Source organism: Trachypithecus francoisi, unplaced genomic scaffold (assembly GCF_009764315.1).
Source record: "Trachypithecus francoisi isolate TF-2019V2 unplaced genomic scaffold, Tfra_2.0 Lachesis_group1, whole genome shotgun sequence".
Classification (NCBI taxonomy): Eukaryota; Metazoa; Chordata; class Mammalia; order Primates; family Cercopithecidae; genus Trachypithecus; species Trachypithecus francoisi.
In genome coordinates this window covers 5,825,265-5,833,958 of record NW_022681454.1, presented here as the reverse complement: position 1 = coordinate 5,833,958, position 8,694 = coordinate 5,825,265, and the positions used below count along the sequence as shown (strand labels likewise).

Genomic DNA, 8,694 nt, shown 5'->3' with positions numbered 1-8,694 from the left:
TGAACACCTACTGTTTGCCAGTTAATATGCCCCTTGCAGAAAGACGCAAAAAACTAAACCCCAAATGTGGGATGTTGTACAGGACAAATGACTGTGTCAATTAATACCAGTAATTAAGATAATAGTATAATGATGATGATAATATAGTTAATTAGAGCCTGGAGGAAAAAAAAGAAAGTGGAACTGAGCTACTAGAGAATAAACGAGCTTAAAAGATGCCATTGAATTGAATGTGTGGAACTTACTTGGATCATGACACAACAAACCAGCTTAAACGAGGCATTTGAGAGATAGGTGGGGGAAATTGGAATATAAACCGGGTATTAGATGAAAACTGGGCGTTATCGATACTTTTGGTAGGGAGCAGTACGGCTGGTGGGTAAAATGTCCTAACCTTCAGAGATGCAAATGGAAGTATTTACAGTAAATTGCCTCTATGTCTGGTATTCACTTTGTAAATTCTCCATGAAAAAAAATTCAAGGACAGGTGAAACACAAGTGGCAACTGTTAGTAATGGTTGAAGCTGGGTGATGAATGCCACAGGAGTTATGACGATTTTCTTTTGCATGTGTTTGTAGTTTTCGGCGATATAATTTATTTTATATATATATATTTTGAGACAGAGTCTCATTCTGTTGCCCAGGCTAGAGTGCAGTGGCGCGATCTCGGCTCTCTGCAAACTCTGCCTCCCGGTTCAAGTGATTCTCATGCCTCAGCCTCCCTAATAGCTGGCGCTACAGGTGTATGCCACCACGCTTGGCTAATTTTTGGTCTTTTTAGTAGAGACGGGGTTTCACCATGTTGCCCAGAGTGGTCTCGAACTCCTGAGTTCAAGCACTCCGGCGTCGTCAGCCTCCCAAAGTGCTAGGATTACAGGTATGAGCCACCACGGCCAGCCTTTCTGCAATAAAATTTAAAACAGTGTCTCGGCCGGGCCCGGTGGCTCACTCCTGTCATCCTGGCACTTTGGGAGGCCGAGGCAGGTGGATCATCAGAGGTCAGGAATTTGAGACCAGCCTGGCCAACATGGTGAAACCCCATTTCTACTAAAAAACAAAACAAAACAAATAGCTGGGCATGGTGGCAGGCACCTGTAATTCCAGCTACTGGGGAGGCTGAGGCAGGAGAATCGCTTGAACCCGGGAGGTGGAGGTTGCAGTCAGCTGAGATCTCACCACTGCACTCCAGCCTGGATGACAGCAAGACTCCATCTCAAAAAACAAACAAAACCAAAACAGTATCTCATGCTTCTTATTGGCTGTGACCAAGTAACTTCATTACTTTCAACCTTGATCTGCTCACCTGTAAAACTGAGACCTTATTATTTGTTGTGAGATTTAAAACACAAACATGTTCATTTCCTTCCTCTTTGGGGCTCAGAAGGAATCAGATGGGCGTCCTGCAGCTCCAAGCCTGATGAAGAATTGTAGCTGCTGTGCCTCAAGACAGATAAGCACAGGTGGTCCCAGTGGGGATGCCACCTTGGGGACTGTGAACCTCCGCTGAGGCCAGGCCATGCCCTGTGTCTGTATCCCGAACTGCGGGATTTCTCTGATCCTCCAGGGAAAGGCCTGCCACCTCGTGGCCGCTTCAGGAACTGCTCCAAAGGCAGTCTGCTCTTGGGAACCTACCCGCTTAGGTAGCTCGCTGAGGTCTGGAACTGCAGCACAGTGCAAGTTATCTTCACGTGGAGGTGAAGCTGCCTGTGTGGAAGACTCTTGGATCAGTCGTCTGAGCACATGTCCAGCAATGGGCATGAGTGGCCTAGCCAGGGACTTGGGGTGCCGGAAGAGCCGACTGTACAGCACGTGGTGCCCCTAGCAAGGATTGGGTGGTGTTTAAAAAGGAAAAAAAGGTCGTGCAGATGGTCTGACAGCCTGTCGACCGTGGGCGTGGTGCTCATAGCAGCTGAGCACTGCCGGGGTACCAGGCTGTGTGCTGGGTGCTTCAAAGGTGTCCTCTTGTGGATCAGCCCAACTGTGGCGAGGAGGGGACTGGGCTCAGCCAGGTTAGATGTGACTTGCACAAGGTCATGTGGGTGAAAGGAAGGCAGAATTCTTATGTATTTCTCCTGACCGATCCCAGCTTTTGCGTCAGGACTGAAGACAGAACCCACATGTGTGCAGCACAGGGTGATTGCTGCCATGAGCGGCATTGCTGAGATCCTTCGGTGAGGGCACGGATTTTTATCCTTGTATTCAACTTTGAAAGAAGCAAATCTAGAAAGATACGAATATGATGGGCATGGCAGACGGAATTCTAAAGGTGGGCCCACTGACTCGCACCCCGGCTGTTCAGCGAAACGCTAGCCTAGATGCTGCTGTGCAGGGACTTTGATGAAGGAATGAAAGTCCCAACCCATCTGACCTTGAGATCAGAGATGATCTGGTGGGCTTGATCTCCTGAGCCTAATGAAAGCAAGGAGCTTTTCCAGCTGTCAGCAGAAAGGAAGGTCAAATTCAATGTGTGAGAAAGACTGGAATTAACATTGCTGGTTTGAAGGAGGAAGGGGTTGTGTGAGAAGGTGTGTGGGTGACTTATAGGAGCAAGGAGTGGCCCCCAGCCATGGAATGAGGACCCCAGGCCTGCAGCCACCAGGAGCTGGACTTTCGGGGCCACCTGAATGCACCTGGAAGCGGATGCTCCCCCAGAGCCTCCAGGTAAGAGCTCATCCCCGCCACCACCTTGATTTAGACCTTGTAAGACCTGGAGTAGAGAACCCAGTTTAAATCACTTAAGCCATATAATAACCCTGTGGGGCAGGCATTACTTTTTTTCTCCCCATTTTATCTTTATTTTGGACTTTGGTACTCAGAATAGATTCATCATAAACCTTTGGTTCCCATTCTCACCTTCATGCCTGCCTTGTTCTTGGCCTGCTTCTGTGTGTTTAGTTGCTACAATCAACATCCCTGGACCCATCACACAGAAGAAACCAAGGCTCCCAGGTTAAGAGACTTGCCTGGAAAAGCGTTAACTGACAGCTTGGCAGCAGAGCCACCACTCCTTCCCCCTCGCATGCTGGTTCCAAACCGAAAATGATGTTCTGGGTAAGAAAAATAGCAGCATAAGGGGCCACAGACGTTCGAGTTGAAATAATTAGAAATAACTTTCTGCAAAAAGAGCCAGACTTCACGAGAGGTAGTTTAATTGGGATAATGAGTTGCACGGGGAATGAGCAAATGCAAAGTTAATTAACAGTCATTTCCTTGATACTAATCGAAGGAGAAAGATGGCTGTCTGGACCTTGTGGAACCCAGGTGTGACTCAGGTGCCTGCCGTTGGCATAGTCATTTCTTCCCTGTTGCAGCCAGGGCAGCCACAGAGGTGGGCGTGAGGGGGTCCTGGGCTGGCCTGAAGGACAGGGAAGGAAGGAGGAGGCAAACTTCATGGAGCTCGAGGAGATCTTAAAAGCCCATGGAAGTGAGAGCTAAGTGGAATCAAAAGCTGATTAAGTTGTTCCTTAGAAGCCTACTGTGATTTGAGCCCTCCTGTGTGTGGGTCGAATCAGTCATTAGGCAGGAAAAAGTCAGAACTGTGAAAAGCACTGTGGGTGAGGATTGGTGGGAGGCAGCGTTTCTCATGATGGAAATAATAGATGCTTATAGAAATGTTGGAAACTGAATGGTAGGATCATTTAAGAACATTAGCCTTTCTCCCCTCTGGTTCCCTTCTGCCCCCTGGTTCCTCTCTCTTGCCCCTGTTTAGGAAGTGGGGGGTGGGGCACTCGCTACCTTCCTTTGACCTTGCTCTTGCCCTTGGATTGATCGCAAACCCACAACTGGAGCCAAAGGCATCATGAGGTGACAGCTCGGACCGTGTGGGCTGCCGGTGGGCGGAGATGAAGAGAGCCTCTCTGAATCCTGGTCTCTTTGTTGGTACAGTGGGCCAGTACACTCATGTTATTTGTCGCACTTCTTCCAGATGCTTACCGCTGTCAGTGACGTCGGTCACCACCATTGCGGGTGTTCAGGGAGTGGGTGCTATGGAAGGCTTACAGTGTGTGGTGCTTTCTCAGGAGCTGTGCTTGAGGGCAGAGGGGCTCCCTGGGGCCGAGGCTGGGGGTGCTTATAGGCCTCCTGACCCTCTGCCCCTTCCCTTGCCACTAGAGGCCTGGGGGTGGCTGTCAGGAATCTTGGGCGCTGATGCAGGGCCCCACAGGACGACATGGGAGCAGCAGGCACACCTGCTGCTACTCTAGTTCCTAAGCCCCTCTGGATAGGGAACCACATCAACAGTAGCTTCAGCCAGAGACGTTTATTTCTCTAATGTGCCAAAGTCCAGGGGTCAGCAGTCCATGGCTCCCGTGATGGCTCTGTGGCCTCAGGTCATCAGGGACCCAGGCTCCTTCCAAGCCTTCAGCTCTGCCCTCCTCAGGGTGTGGCCTCACCTCACTGTGAGAGGGGAGCTCCAGGAACATCCCAGACAGGAGGGGGCGGAAGGGCAGGGATGCACTGCAGCTGTCTCCTTATATCCTATTGGCCAAAATGTGGTCACATGCCACACCTGGCTGCAAAGGATGCTGGGAAATGTAGTCTTTATTCCCAAGGGTCCACTTCCTGCTGACAATTCTGTTCCTGCAGATGACGGGAGAAAGAATGCTTGGGGACACTAGCAACAGCTCCTCCCTAAGCCTCTATGGCCCTTCTACCCCCCTTCCCTGGGCCCCTTCACTATTGGGATCTCATTGCTTTCCCTCAGCAGCCGATGAGACTGGGGGATCTGTTCACTTATCCAACATCTCCATAGTCTTGGGGGCCCGGTGCTTATTCTCCCCACCTCACTGTCAGTAAACTGAGGTGCAGAAAGGTGACCTGAGCCATTGTCATCCACAGCCAGCAAGTGCTGGAGCCAGGGTTCGAGCCCAAGTCTGTGCCAGCCCTGCCTGCAGCATCTGCAGTGCAGAGACGTGGCCACATGGGAGCCTCCGTGGCTGCCATAACAGATGAGCTCACCGACGCTCAGAGCAATAAACGTTCTATCCTCTCATGGTTCCACAGGTCAGAGTCTGAAGTCGGCCTCACTGGGCTAACGTCAACGTGTTGGCAGGGCTGGCTTCTTCTGGAGGCTTCGGGGGAGAATCTGTTCCCTTGCCTTTTGCAATTTCTAGGTGGTGTGGTGCCCATATGCTGTGGCTCATAGCCCCTTCCTCCATCGCTCCAGTCTCTCTCTCCATCCTCATGTGGCCTTCTCCCTGCCCCTCCTGCCCCCTCTCAGTAGGACTTGCCCACAGGATCAGGACAGACTCCGCCTCTCAGGAGCCCTCATGCAATTGCCTTTGCACGGTGCCTTTGCCAGATAGAGTGACATTCACAGGTGCCAGGGATTAGGACGTGGGCATAACTGATGCCCTGAGTCAGCCTTGAGGCAGGAAGGGCCTGCTGACCAAGCCCTGAAGAGAAGTCCTGCCCCACGCTGCATTCTTGAGAAAGGAATATCCCACTAAAGATGCTTGGGTGTCAGGGAGGATGGTTTACACCATGCCCAGGGCCAGGGAAGGCCAGGATGGGTGTGGCCAGGGCCTTTCTTAGACCTGCCCTGCCCCACCTCTCTCCCTTGGCCCTGCAGGGGCAGCTCTTCTGGGCGGAGGCCCAAGTCCTTTCTGTTCCCGGAAGACCCCAGCCTTTCTGACCCCCCAACCATTCCTCTGTCACCCAAGGCTCAGGCAGGGGTGGAATGGGGTGGGAACCTCCAAGACTCAGCACCGTGGTCAACGTTTTTGACACCCACCCAAATTCCCCCACTCCTATTGTCCCGAGTGCGGGTTTCGTCCCTGTGCCCTGATTCTGGGGGAAACTGAAACCTAACATTTTGCCCAGCTCTTAAACAACTTACTTAACAGACTTACCATTAAGTAATGTAAGTAACGACTGACTGACTTTTCTTTCCTTTTTTTTTTTTTTTTTTTAAATGGAGTCTCACTCTGTTGCCCAGACTGGAGTGCAACGGCACGATCTCTGCTCACTGCAACCTCCGCTTCCTGAGCTCAAGTAATTCTCCTGCCTCAACCTCCCGAGTAGCTGGGATTACAGGTGTCCACGACCACGCCAGGCTAATTTTTGTATGGTTTTGAACTCCTGACCTCAATTGATCTGCCCGTCCCGGCCTCCCAAAGTGCTGGGATTACAGGTGTGAGCCACCATGCCCGGCCCTGTTTTTTTTTCTTTTTTTTTCTTTCTTTTTTTTTTTTTTGAGACGGAGTCTCGCTCTGTTGCCCAGGCTGGAGTGCAGTGGCCGGATCTCAGCTCACTGCAAGCTCCACCTCCCTGGTTCATGCCATTCTCCTGCCTCAGCCTCCCGAGTAGCTGGGACTACAGGCGCCGCCACCTTGCCCGGCTAGTTTTTTTTGTATTTTTTAGTAGAGACGGGGTTTCACCGGGTTAGCCAGGATGGTCTCGATCTCCTGACCTTGTGATCCGCCCGTCTTGGCCTCCCAAAGTGCTGGGATTACAGGCTTGAGCCACTGCGCCTGGCCTGTTTTTTTTTTTTTTTTCTTAAAGCATCTTTGTGTGTCTTGGATTGGCAAAAGTGTATTTGAATGAAGGGGTGGCCTGCCCCACCACACCTGTGGGCGTTTCTCGTTAGGTGGAACGAGAGGCTTGAGAAAAGAAATGAGACACAGAGACAAAGTATAGAGAGAGAAAAAGTGGGCCCAGGGAACCGGCGCTCAGCATACAGAGGACCCACGCCGGCATCGGTCTCTGAGTTCCCTCCGTATTTATTGGTCATTTTCTTTACCATCTTAGAAAAAGAGAAGTGGCAGGATAATAGGATCATCATAGGGAGAAGGTCAGCAGTAAGACATATGAATAAAGATCTCTGTGACATGAATAAGTTTAAGGAAAAGTGCTGTACCTTGATATGCATATGTAAATATCTCCATAAACCTTTTTAGTGCATAAAGAGCATCATTGCCCTAGCAAGTCCCACCTTTCGCCCTAAGGTGGTTTCCTTCTTTCTCAGTAAACAGAACGTACAATCGGGTTTTGCACCGAGATATTCCATTGCCCAGGGACAGGCAGGAGACAGATGCTTTTCTCTATCTCACTGCCAAGAGGCCTTCTTTCCTCTTATACTAGTCCTCCTCAGCACAGACGCTTCATGGGTGTCAGGCTGCAGGACAAGCAGGTCTTTCCCCTCCCACAAGGCCATGTTTCAGACTATCACATGGGGAGAAACCTTGGACAATACCTAGCTTTCCTAGGCACAGGTCCCTGCGACCTTTGGCAGTGTACGGCCTTCGGCAGTGTACGTGTCCCTGGGTACTTGAGATTAAGAGAATGGTGATGACTTTTCACAAGCATACTGCCTTCAGGCACTTGTTTAACAAAGCACACCCTGCACAGCCCAAAATCTGTTAAATCTTGAGTCACCATAGCACATGTCTCTTGCAAGGACAAGGTTGGGGGTAGGGTCACAGATGAACAGCATCTCAAATACAGAACTAAATGGAGTCTCTTATATCTACTTCTTTCTATATAGACACAGTAACAATCTGATCTCTCTTTCTTTTCCCCACATTTGAATGGAGCGGGATGAGAACAGGCTTCCTCGTTACCACAGCACCTGTCCCCTCCTACGGTGGCGTGGACCCTGGGCCGTGTCTTCCAGACCCTCGTTTCTGTGCATCCCCAAGCTGGGGCGTCTTCCGGGCTGGGGGAAGTTTAGATGCCATCTGTGTGCTGGAGGATTTTGTGGCCAGGGTGTGTGATGGGCACCTCCCCCCAGGCTGTGCCCACAACCGGCCCTTTCTCCACCTGCCACTCCTCTCCGTGGTGGAAAGTGTCACTGTGGATGCTCTCCCCAGCGGCTGGTGTCTGGAGGCCTCCTTGGTGGAGGATCAGCACGGGGCAGGGGTCCGCTCTGTCCTCCACTGTCTCAGCGGCTCCGGCTGCCAAATGAGCAAGCACGGGAGGGCGGGCCTCTGGAGGTCTGTGGAGAGGAGATCCAAGCTTCGCCCCGCACCACCCTGGTTTCTGGTGATAGCTGTGTCCGGGATTTGACTGCTTCCTCTTAGGCAACCTGGAAAACACCCTGTAAGGGAATTTTCCGAATGAAAGGTTTCCCTTGCAACAGAAGCAAAGCCAGACACCCCACAGAGAGGCAAATTGGAAGTTGACCCAGGCCTCCAGGGAGAAGCCCCTCCACCCACCCTGTGGCTGACCTTGAGCCCAGAACCTGAGTCTGCTCCTGCGCTGTGTGCTCCCCTGCCCCCGTGCGCTGCCCCACTGTGTGCTGGCCCCCGTGCGCTGCCCCACTGTGTGCTGGGGGCACCCTGTCTGCTGCCTCACTGTGCGCTGGCCCCTGTGTGCTGCCCCCATGCACTGCCCCACTGTGTGCTGGCCCCTGTGCGCTGCGCTACTGTGTCTTGGCCCCTGTGTGCTGCCCCAGTGCGTCACCCCACCGTGCGCTGCCCCACTGTGTGCTGGCCCCTGTGTGCTGCCCCAGTGTGTGCTGGCCCCTGTGTGCTGCCCCACTGTGTCTTGGCCCCTGTGTGCTGCCCCAGTGCGTCACCCCACCGTGCGCTGCCCCACTGTGTGCTGGCCCCCATGCGCTGCCCCACTGTGTCTTGGCCCCTGTGTGCTGCCCCAGTGCGTCACCCCACCGTGCGCTGCCCCACTGTGTGCTGGCCCCTGTGTGCTGCCCCAGTGTGTGCTGCACGGTGGGCAGCTCCAAACCCCACATCTGCGAGC

At 52.4% G+C, this 8,694-nt stretch overlaps 1 long non-coding RNA gene across 7 annotated transcripts in view; it reads left to right on the top strand.

Annotated features, from left to right (window-relative positions):
• The first annotated feature begins 1,131 nt into the window (after positions 1 to 1,131).
• LOC117085097 overlaps positions 1,132 to 8,694 on the top strand; it is a 55,474-nt gene continuing 47,911 nt past the window's right edge. For 5 of the 7 annotated variants that reach the window (XR_004437789.1, XR_004437788.1, XR_004437791.1 and 2 more), the window contains exons 1-2: positions 1,132 to 2,661; positions 2,896 to 3,051. This is a non-coding gene — a long non-coding RNA (uncharacterized LOC117085097). The other 2 variants (XR_004437792.1, XR_004437794.1) reach the window with 2 other exon arrangements.